The sequence below is a fragment of the Electrophorus electricus genome, chromosome 1 (genome assembly GCF_041902795.1).
Source record: "Electrophorus electricus isolate QZ-2024a chromosome 1, ASM4190279v1, whole genome shotgun sequence".
Classification (NCBI taxonomy): Eukaryota; Metazoa; Chordata; class Actinopteri; order Gymnotiformes; family Gymnotidae; genus Electrophorus; species Electrophorus electricus.
The window spans coordinates 5,199,342-5,211,537 of record NC_137497.1 but is presented as its reverse complement, the minus strand read 5'-3'; the positions used below and the strand labels follow the sequence as shown (position 1 = coordinate 5,211,537).

The window sequence follows — 12,196 nt, the reverse complement described above, 5'->3', positions numbered from 1 at the left end:
AATATACTGTAGAGATCATACTGTAGGTAATATACTGTAGGTAATATACTGTAGAGATCATACTGTAGGTAATATACTGTAGGTAATATACTGTAGGGATCATACTGTAGGTAATATACTGTAGGGATCATACTGTAGGTAATATACTGTAGAGATCATACTGTAGGTAATATACTGTAGGTAATATACTGTAGAGATCATACTGTAGGTAATATACTGTAGGTAATATACTGTAGGTAATATACTGTAGAGATCATACTGTAGGTAATATACTGTAGGTAATATACTGTAGAGATCATACTGTAGGTAATATACTGTAGGTAATATACTGTAGGGATCATACTGTAGGTAATATACTGTAGGTAATATACTGTAGAGATCATACTGTAGGTAATATACTGTAGGTAATATACTGTAGGCAATATACTGTAGGTAATATACTGTAGAGATCATACTGTAGGTAATATACTGTAGGTAATATACTGTAGAGATCATACTGTAGGTAATATACTGTAGGTAATATACTGTAGAGATCATACTGTAGGTAATATACTGTAGGTAATATACTGTAGGGATCATACTGTAGGTAATATACTGTAGGTAATATACTGTAGGGCTCATACTGTAGGTAATATACTGTAGGGCTCATACTGTAGGTAATATACTGTAGGTAATATACTGTAGGGCTCATACTGTAGGTAATATACTGTAGAGATCATACTGTAGGTAATATACTGTAGGTAATATACTGTAGAGATCATACTGTAGGTAATATACTGTAGGGCTCATACTGTAGGTAATATACTGTAGGGATCATACTGTAGGTAATATACTGTAGGTAATATACTGTAGAGATCATACTGTAGGTAATATACTGTAGGGCTCATACTGTAGGTAATATACTGTAGGTAATATACTGTAGAGATCATACTGTAGGTAATATACTGTAGAGATCATACTGTAGGTAATATACTGTAGGTAATATACTGTAGAGATCATACTGTAGGTAATATACTGTAGGTAATATACTGTAGGCAATATACTGTAGGGATCATATTGTAGGTAATATACTGTAGGTAATATACTGTAGGGATCATACTATAGGTAATATACTATAGGTAATATACTGTAGGTAATATACTGTAGGTAATATACTGTAGAGATCATACTGTAGGTAATATACTGTAGGTAATATACTGTAGGGATCATACTGTAGGTAATATACTGTAGGTAATATACTGTAGAGATCATACTGTAGGTAATATACTGTAGGTAATATACTGTAGAGATCATACTGTAGGTAATATACTGTAGGTAATATACTGTAGGGATCATACTGTAGGTAATATACTGTAGGTAATATACTATAGGTAATATACTGTAGGTAATATACTGTAGGTAATATACTGTAGGGATCATACTGTAGGTAATATACTGTAGGTAATATACTGTAGAGATCATACTGTAGGTAATATACTGTAGGTAATATACTGTAGAGATCATACTGTAGGTAATATACTGTAGGTAATATACTGTAGGTAATATACTGTAGGGATCATACTGTAGGTAATATACTGTAGGTAATATACTGTAGAGATCATACTGTAGGTAATATACTGTAGGTAATATACTGTAGGTAATATACTGTAGAGATCATACTGTAGGTAATATACTGTAGGTAATATACTGTAGGGATCATACTGTAGGTAATATACTGTAGGTAATATACTGTAGGGATCATACTATAGGTAATATACTGTAGGTAATATACTGTAGGGATCATACTGTAGGTAATATACTGTAGGTAATATACTATAGGTAATATACTGTAGGTAATATACTGTAGAGATCATACTGTAGGTAATATACTGTAGGTAATATACTGTAGGTAATATACTGTAGAGATCATACTGTAGGTAATATACTGTAGGTAATATACTGTAGGGATCATACTGTAGGTAATATACTGTAGGTAATATACTATAGGTAATATACTGTAGGTAATATACTGTAGGTAATATACTGTAGAGATCATACTGTAGGTAATATACTGTAGGTAATATACTGTAGGGATCATACTGTAGGTAATATACTGTAGGTAATATACTGTAGGTAATATACTGTAGAGATCATACTGTAGGTAATATACTGTAGGTAATATACTGTAGAGATCATACTGTAGGTAATATACTGTAGGTAATATACTGTAGGGATCATACTGTAGGTAATATACTGTAGGTAATATACTGTAGGTAATATACTGTAGAGATCATACTGTAGGTAATATACTGTAGGTAATATACTATAGGTAATATACTGTAGGTAATATACTGTAGGTAATATACTGTAGAGATCATACTGTAGGTAATATACTGTAGGTAATATACTGTAGAGATCATACTGTAGGTAATATACTGTAGGTAATATACTGTAGAGATCATACTGTAGGTAATATACTGTAGGTAATATACTGTAGGTAATATACTGTAGAGATCATACTGTAGGTAATATACTGTAGGTAATATACTATAGGTAATATACTGTAGGTAATATACTGTAGGTAATATACTGTAGAGATCATACTGTAGGTAATATACTGTAGGTAATATACTGTAGGGATCATACTGTAGGTAATATACTGTAGGTAATATACTGTAGGGATCATACTGTAGGTAATATACTGTAGAGATCATACTGTAGGTAATATACTGTAGGTAATATACTGTAGTTAATATACTGTAGAGATCATACTGTAGGTAATATACTGTAGGTAATATACTGTAGGGATCATACTGTAGGTAATATACTGTAGGTAATATACTGTAGGGATCATACTATAGGTAATATACTGTAGGTAATATACTATAGGGATCATACTGTAGGTAATATACTGTAGGTAATATACTGTAGAGATCATACTGTAGGTAATATACTGTAGGTAATATACTGTAGGGATCATACTGTAGGTAATATACTGTAGGTAATATACTGTAGGGATCATACTGTAGGTAATATACTGTAGGTAATATACTGTAGAGATCATACTGTAGGTAATATACTGTAGGTAATATACTGTAGGTAATATACTGTAGAGATCATACTGTAGGTAATATACTGTAGGTAATATACTGTAGGGATCATACTGTAGGTAATATACTGTAGGGATCATACTGTAGGTAATATACTGTAGGTAATATACTGTAGAGATCATACTGTAGGTAATATACTGTAGGGATCATAATGTAGGTAATATACTGTAGGTAATATACTGTAGGTAATATATTGTAGGTAATATACTGTAGGGCTCTACACTGCAGGTAATATACTGTAATAAATATACAGGAAAACTATTTAAGAGCTGCTTTGTCTTTGCTGGAGAATGGAAACACTTCAGACCAACTCATGTTTGTGTTTGATACAGTAATAAAATTTTCACACACAAGATTATTGGGTAAAACTCTTATAAAATATTGACCTACAGTCCAAATTATTGCTTATATTTGTTCTCACTCTCTCTCTCTCTCTCTCTCTCTCTCTCTCTCTCTCTCTTTCTCTCTCTCTGTGCAGTATAAAGGCTGTAAACTCTCTTGCTGTTTGGCAGTGTGTGGACATCGTGCCAAACCTGTTTGTGTGCCAGTGCCAGTGTTGTCTGGTAGAGGCGGGTGGAAACTCCCCAGAATTCCAGAAATACATGCAGAAATACTTTCGGTATGTTATCATCAGAATCACTGAACAGCTGCCCCTGTAGGACCTCCATGTTACTGCACTCTCAGTACTCTGTAACGTTTCTCTCAGTTAAGTATCATGTCCAACTCCTGAAGTCTGCTGTACTACATGAAATGTAATTGTCAAAAGAGTTTATACAGATTTGTGGAGTCTTAAAGAATGGAATATCTAGTCAAATTATAAAATATAATCAAAGTTTGCATTTTTGATCATTATATTTGAAATTGTATCTGAATGTAAACATGGTCACTCAGGGTCTTGATACACATATCAAAATAATTCTTTACATTTAGAAGATTTCAGCATTCCTAAGACTCTATGATTAAAAGGAATGAGAAAAACTAAGCAACTCTGATGGGAAAATTCTAAACAGAAAAACAACTTGATGAAAGACACCTTTATTAATAAGCTACAGTGAATGTATAAATGTGTGATTTAAAAGCAACTTATATAATATAGTATATAATTTAAGATGTTTACACAATTCACAACTTAAATCTCAAATGTTTTTAAACAGTTTATGGTATGACATGACTTGCAGATCTTTAAATTAAAGTATGACCCAGATGTTTGTTTGTAAAGGAATTAATTAAATAAGTATCTAGAAAAATAAAAAACAAATGAACGCAGCCATACTAGTCTGACCTGCTGCTGGCAGCAATATAACACACTTGAGAAACCATGTGATTTCCCAGAAGTCTGTTTTCCCTGAGTCATACTGAACTCCAACTATTATGAACTTTACTGAAATTAGTGGCATTTTTAGAGCCAAGCAAGCTCATCAGTCTACTGTTACCACGGTAAGCTGCTTGTTTTTTGTGAATAAGTGAATAAGTAATTATGGTATTTTGGCAGCGTGGCATTAATGTGTAACTGCTCTGCATCACTAGTTGCTAGGAAGAAAATATGAGAGGAGGTTGATTGTAACCCCACAGCTCAGCACCTATTGCACCAACCTCATATATTATGACACTGAGGGATTAGAGTATTTTTCCACCTTCACGTCCTTCGAGCAGAGAGAAACTGCAGGTTTATAAAGACTGCGAGAAGAAGTCTTCAGGAAATGACATAACATATTTAAATGTTATATAATAATAATAATAATAATAATAATAATAATAATAATAATAATAACATGTTACATAAATATTTAAATATATTAATCTAGTCAGGCCTGGGTCTACAGAGGTACCAAAGCATGCACTGTACCCTTTACCAGTTTGAATTTCTGAGAAGATCAATGTGCACATGTATCTGACATTTCTCTAAGGTGTGTTTTATCTCTGCTAATCTTTACACAGACAGTAGTGCAGTGTGCCTGTACACCTGATGTCCTGCTTATTAAATCACACTGCTATATTTAATCATTTAGGGGTCTCCAACTCTCCTCACACTTAACTAGCTTTGCTTCTCTGTGTAAGTTAAACTAGTTTAAAGTAAATTAAACTAGTAAATAAAACCAGCTTTAACAGTGTAGCAAGAGTGCTGACCCACATACTGGTCTTTTATATTTATCCTTTATTGTTTTCATTACATGTTGCTAAGCAGAATGTCACAGACGATGGTTTAGAAAGTAAAAGGAGAGCACTGGTTAAAAAAGTCTAGTGTTGTTTAACCTGCTCCTACTATGTTACATTTACTCAAATTATAATTTCATGCACGATTTAAAAACACAGTGTTCTATGTGTTTATTACTCCAGTACTGAGGTAAACAAACACAGTTATTACAGTGTCCTGTTAAATGACTGTACATATACTACAACTGTACATATACTACAACCATACATGCACTACAACTGCACATATACTATATAAATATATATGATTGTTTTACAGAAGAATAGCTAGCATAGCTTCACACCACACTGACCCACATGGACAAAGGGAGGGTAATTATGTTTGTTTGTGTTGATAGTCTTTGTTAAGACTGTGCTATTGTAATAAAAATCATCTCTTCAAGCAGAAAAGATGTTTCTTTGTTCTTCCATTCAGATGGTACAGTATAGTGCAAAAACTAAATTATGGGATTGCAGAAGTGTTTACGTATACCACAGTTAATCTAAAAAGGGAGAAAAAAAGTAAAGACTTGAAGAGTTTTTCAAGAAAAAGATTACAGTTTGTTGGAAAAATTTGTTTGTTTGGAAAATACAATGTAGTACACATGTTCCATTATTTTTTATGCCAATAAAACACCTGATGGTGACCTGCTACTAACCTGTTGTTATGTCCATTTTAGCAAATGATTATTTCTTTATTATGTGTCATGCATCATGAATCATGTTATTATATTAATCTATTAGCAGAGATACAGTGCATAAAAGCTGTGACGCCATAGTAACAAAGTTTAAATCCTAGGCCACTACCAGCCCAATCAGAGTGAGTGGCAAAAAGTAAAAACTAAACTGTATTGGACAAGAGCTTGACTCGTAACACCCTGGAAGTTAACACCTATCTAGAGGAAAAAGACACACTGTTACCCAGTTGGACCGATTCAATCCTGTGATTGTGAAGCATGTGAAGTTTGAATATCTGGAATTTCTGCACTAACGCATCTGAGCTGATCTTTTATTAGGTCAGAATAAAAAATAAACACAACAATTGTACAGCATCACATCTTTGGTGAGAGATTGCCGGGTGAGGGATTGTTATGTAGGGTTTTGTTTTCTCCAACATGCTTTCACTCTCCTCTCTTTGCACATGGAAGCACAGCGTAATACATCGCATCACTAGTTGCTAGGCAGAAATTCAGAAGAGAGGTTGATTTCTAATATGAAAGTAGAGTATTTGAATTTATCTCCATTTATCTTGAATTTTCTCATTTAAATGTCCACAAATTATTGGTGATTCACCAGTAAAGTGCTCAGTGTCAGTAACTGCTTCAATAAAACACTGAAATTAATAAATACCTTCAGTACTCTGTTAACTAAACAGCATCCATTTAAATACTGGAGAAACAGGTCATAACTACACACAACCTCAGAGCATTTTGAGTGGTTTTGTAGTTTTGAACACTGCAAAGCTGAAAGGAGAGAGAAAGCTGTAGCGCTCAGGCTTCATGAATGAAGAGGTTGTGTGAATGGTGCATGGACAGAACTTTACATTCTAGAAATAACAGTCAGTAACCAAACTGCTCTAAAATCCTGTTTCATTGTTTGCTAGTGAGGAAAATAAAGACTGCTGAGGTGTGGAGGGGTCAGATGAGGACATGAAGATGACTCTGCTGAGTAGAGACACTACAGACCCACTCCTGTTTGTGTTTGATACAGTATTCACTTATGCACACACACACACACACACACACACACACACACACACACACAAAACTCAATAACAAAGAAATATGTGAGATCCTCAGATTATATTTGTGAGGTGCTTGAATCATCACTGGTTAACACCTTTATAAAATCACTGACAGTCCCGCTAGTTGTTTTATCAAGCATAAACCTCTCTCTCTCTCCTGTCCCACCCTGCAGTATAACGTCTGTAAACACCTTGTCGGTTTGACCAAGCATCTTTGGTAGCAAGTCCCTGGGGCTGAAACCCTTTCGATTTGTTAAGATGAAGAACAACTCCCCCTGTTGGCATCCCTGAGGCTTATTTCACTATATATATCAAATGGATCTGTTTAGAAGGCGAGAGAGTATTGTTTGAAATGTCCGCCATAAATGTAAGAGAGTTGTGGTTGAAGCGTCCAGCTATGAATGCATCGGGGCTTTGAATAATGTTACGCACAGCCTCTGCATTCATGGAGGGCGGAATGGTGTGTGAATAGTCACGAGACAAATGTAACGGACAGAAAGCTATGACACAGAGCTCAGTGTCTGGCTTACAGACTGCCTCTTTAACTGTAATGTACCTAGGATTACGCTCTCTGTTCACTTATATAAATAAACCTTGATTGATATTGAGAAAGGTACAACTCCTGTGCAGCTCCTAACTGGGCTCAAACACAGGCAATGTACTCTTTTAGGCCTTAAAAAAATCCTGATTGCAAAATAGGAACCCCCTATTGAAGTCACGTGTGTAGTCACTTCTTTTTGAAAGTGGAACACCCTCCCCAGGTACAGTCACCCATGTCTTTGTGAACTTATTCACAAGTGTCACGGGTGTCAAACATGTGAGTAGTGTGTTCATCTACACTGTAGGTGATATACTGTAGTAAATAAACAGCCTTCAGGAAAATGGTTATTTCAAGACCTGCTTTGTCTTTGCTGGAGAAGAGAGCAGATTGATGAGGTGTGGAGGGGTCAAGTGAGGACATGATGATAATTCTACTCAGTGGAAACACTTCAGACCAACTCATGTTTGTGTTTGATGCAGAAATAACATTTTCACACACAAGATTATTGGGTGAAACTCTTATAAAATATTGACCTACAGTCCAAATGATTGCTTATATTTGTTCTCTCTCTCTCACACACACACACACACACACACACACACACACACACACACACACACACACACACACACACACACACACACACAAGTTGATGAAGATGGTGATGAAGACTTTGGCCTTGTCTGTGTTATGGACCCTCTTTATGTGCAGCAACAGGCTCAACACATCCCTGTGCATGATGGGAATCAGAGTTCCCCTTCTACACCAGAGCATGATGGGAATCAGAGTTCCCCTTCTACACCAGAGCATGATGGGAATCCTCCGCCAGTGTGACAGCAGAGGGGACACATGATGACTTCATTAGTTTCCATTGATGTTATTACACTGTTCTTAATTTACCTTCTTTCAACTTTATCCACTCTTATTACTACGTAACGCAATGAAATTCAATAACAATGAAATGCAATGCGAAGACAAAGCCTTCACTATGACATATTAATGTTTTAGGTCAAACATTGTTGTGCCTATATGTGTGGCAATTGACCTAATTTCAAACCAGGCCTGGCCAACCGAATGTAGTCAGGGGCAACAGTGCATTGGACGTTGCCATGGAAGTGCACTAAGAGATGTGAGAGGCTGCAGTGTCAATGCACCAGCTAACTAAACCAGTTAAACCAGGTGTTCAGGCACTTCCTGCCAACCTTTTTATAGTGATCAGCCAGTACAGTGGTGTAAGCTTCCCTGAGCCGAGTACTCCCTTAAGTCCCTGGTCCACATGACCTCCAACCTCACGTCCCTGCGGAGTTCCCTCGGCTTCTAGCCCCCTCCTGTTCCCCCTGTGACCCAGGAGAGAAGCCGACCTGGTGCTTGAGGTGTAGCCGCCTGGAGAGAGCCGTTTGATGACACAAGACGTCAGGCAATCACTCCTAGCAGAGTTACAATGCTAAAAAACAGTGCCCACAGAAAATGCTGCAGTTATAACCGCACTGTTCAAAGTTCAGAACCACGACTACTAACTGTTACCTGGTCTGACAGATCAGGCAGTGGGATTTCTGTATTAATCAAAAATGTATATTAATATCTGATGGCCCTTTAAGTTATAAAAATGCATAATGTGTTATTTAACATTCAGCTAAACATTTTACAGTAACGTCATTAGTGAAAACAGTCACTGCTAGAAGAAGAATGTGTGAATCTTAAGTTTAGTAATTCATGAAATGTCCTTAGCAATGATGATCTCAGCAATAATCCTAGCAATAGTCTTTCCTGTAGCTGCTGCGGTGAAGGTTTGACATGCAGTGTTTATGTGTATTCATTTGTTCTCTCTTTGTATACTATATTGCATCATCTAGGCAGAAATTCAGACTCTTCTAATGTAGAGTAGAGGGCAGTCGCAGTTGTTGCCCTTTGTTTAATTTATTTATTTATTTGGATTTTCAAACATTATTTGTATATTCATTAGGACCATCTAACAACAACAAAACATCTGTTTTTAGTATTAAGCTACCATTGTCTCCAAATGCATATTAACCTGACATAATCAGTAACGTTAGGTATTTCACATTCTGTATGACCAGAGGGATATTAGAAATCCCGTATGTCTGTCATGTAAATAATCTGATCATCATTGCATTATGTTCTTGGTCATTACAGAGCTCAGACCGTCATAACTGTGTCATTCCAGCCCAAAGATGAACACTTTATTAGGCCTACATGTTCAGATGAATACTGCAGTAATAACCTCTTATAACTACACACAACTTTGCAGCATTCTGAGTGGCTTTGTAGCCCACACACTGCAAAGCTGAAGGGAAAAAGTTAAGGCTTTGGAAAAGAGATTTCATCATTTCAACTTCAATCCTGCTGGTTGATGTGGAGTAACAATGAATGAGAAATGAGAACAATGAGAATGAATGAATGAGAACAATGAATTAGAAAACTGCTACAAAGGCTACAACATCTATTAGAAAATGCCTTCAAGAAAAACATATTTAAATGAATTCAAATGACTTGAACACTTTTGTTGGTAACGCAAGGGAAAAAGTTAGTTTTATTTAGTATAAGCTTGATTCTGTTAAAAATTTGCTGCAGACGTTGACAGTTGACAGCCTTCTGGACAAGAGTGATTTTAAGAACTGTTTTGTTTTTCAGATGATGAAAGTGAAACAAAGTGATGAAGTGTGGAGGGTCAGACGAGGACATGAAGATGATTCTACTGAGTGGAGACACTTCAGACTGGAATCTTTGGAGTATTTTTGTTTGATACAATAACAGAATATTCACACACAGACACACACACACACACACACACACACACACACACACACACACACACACACACACACACACACACACACACACACACACACACACACACAATAAGGAAGAAGAAATCTGCTCTTATATTGTCTGATATTTGAGGCACTTCAAACATTACTGGTTATCACCCTTATAAAATAATTAACCTGTCGTTCAACTGATGGTTCTATCAAACACAGACCTCTCTCTCTGTTATCTGCTGTCTGTTATCTCTCTGGCAGTTTGACACTACGTGTCATGCCAACCTGTGTGTGTGCCTGTTCTGTTTGGAAGATGGAAAGTCCCAGGAGCAGAAACACTTTCAATTTATTAAGATGAAAAACAGCTCCCCCTGCAGGTTGTCAAAATCATCTGCGTTAAAGAATAGATCATGTTTCTTCTTTTAACCAGAGCTTGTTTCTATAGCTGTTTCCTGTACTTTATGATTACAGCTCCCTTGATAGGTTTAGTACTGAGGACACTTAGCACGCCACTGCAGCCTTTACCCCAGCACAGCTCAGCTGATCTTTCAAACCTTAAAAAATCAAGATTTCAGAATGGTTACCGCTCTATTTTATTTACCTGTCTGTAACAGCTGGTAAACCAGCTACATTTACACTTTTATCCAAGGTGACTTACAATTATGACTGAATACATCTTGAGCAATTGAGGCTTATGGGGCTTGCTCAGAGGCTCAGCAGTGTCACCTAGGCAACGGTGGGGCTTGAACTGGCAACCTTCCAATTACAAGTCGAGCAAGTTGATTTTATTGTTATGTACAGTCAAGCCTTTTGATAAAGGAGGCCACCAGCAAAGCCACTCATGTCTTTGTGTTCTTTTAAAAAATGATTACATTAATTTATAGTCTGGGATGTAATTTATAGAAGTTTAGCTAATGTATAGCATGTTAGATTTAGGGGCAGCATGTTTAAATTAACTCAAGGCTTAAAGGGTGAGTATGGCAGGCTAGTTTCTTTTCTTTTCATCAGCATCTCTCTTCTCAGAGCCGATGCCCCAGTCCCAGAGTCGATGGCCCAGTCCCAGAGCCGATGGCCCAGTCCCAGAGCCGATGCCCCAGTCCCAGAGCCGATGGCCCAGTCCCAGAGCCGATGACCCAGTCCCAGAGCCGATGGCCCAGTCTCAGAGCCGATGCCCCAGTCCCAGAGCCGATGCCCCAGTCTCAGAGCCGATGCCCCAGTCTCAGAGCCGATGACCCAGTCCCAGAGCCGATGCCCCAGTCCCAGAGCCGATGACCCAGTCTCAGAGCCGATGCCCCAGTCCCAGAGCCGATGGCCCAGTCTCAGAGCCGATGCCCCAGTCTCCGTGCCAACGTTCTATCAGGCCAAGAGTCACTGCCAGCATCCTGCGGGGAAGCTCGAGTCCCTGGATGTCCCACAGCACCCTTGGACTCACCTGTGGGTGTGCTGGGTGGACTTATTCACTGACCTCATAGTCTCTAAGGGAGCAGCACCATCCTAGTTGTGGTAGAGGTGATGTCCCATCCCTCCGAAGTGTCCACCTCTTTCATGCCTCCTATTTCCGCCTCCCTGCATTAGATCAAACCCCTGAACACACCACCTCCTGACCTTATTTCCAAGTGCAGCACTCTGAATCTAACACGTCTATCTCATGGTGGAAATATATGAGTGTGAAATAACATGAAAATGTTATTTTTGTGGGTGTATGTACTATTTTTGTAAGATTTTACCAATGATTTCAAATCTATTTTTGAAACATTAGTTTGGCTAACGGTTTTGGGTTTTAGAAATGTTGGATGGTAAACTCTTCTGAACTAAACATTAAATGTTGTAAATAGGTTACTGTTACAGT

General features: G+C 37.3%; 1 long non-coding RNA gene across 1 annotated transcript; it reads left to right on the top strand.

The window, feature by feature from the left end:
* Nucleotides 1–4,428: 4,428 nt before the first annotated feature.
* LOC145659686 (uncharacterized) lies at nt 4,429–10,418 on the top strand. Its single transcript, XR_014125789.1, has 2 exons — nt 4,429–4,526; nt 6,886–10,418. It is a non-coding gene; the product is annotated as an uncharacterized LOC145659686 (long non-coding RNA).
* The last annotated feature ends 1,778 nt before the right edge of the window (nt 10,419–12,196 follow it).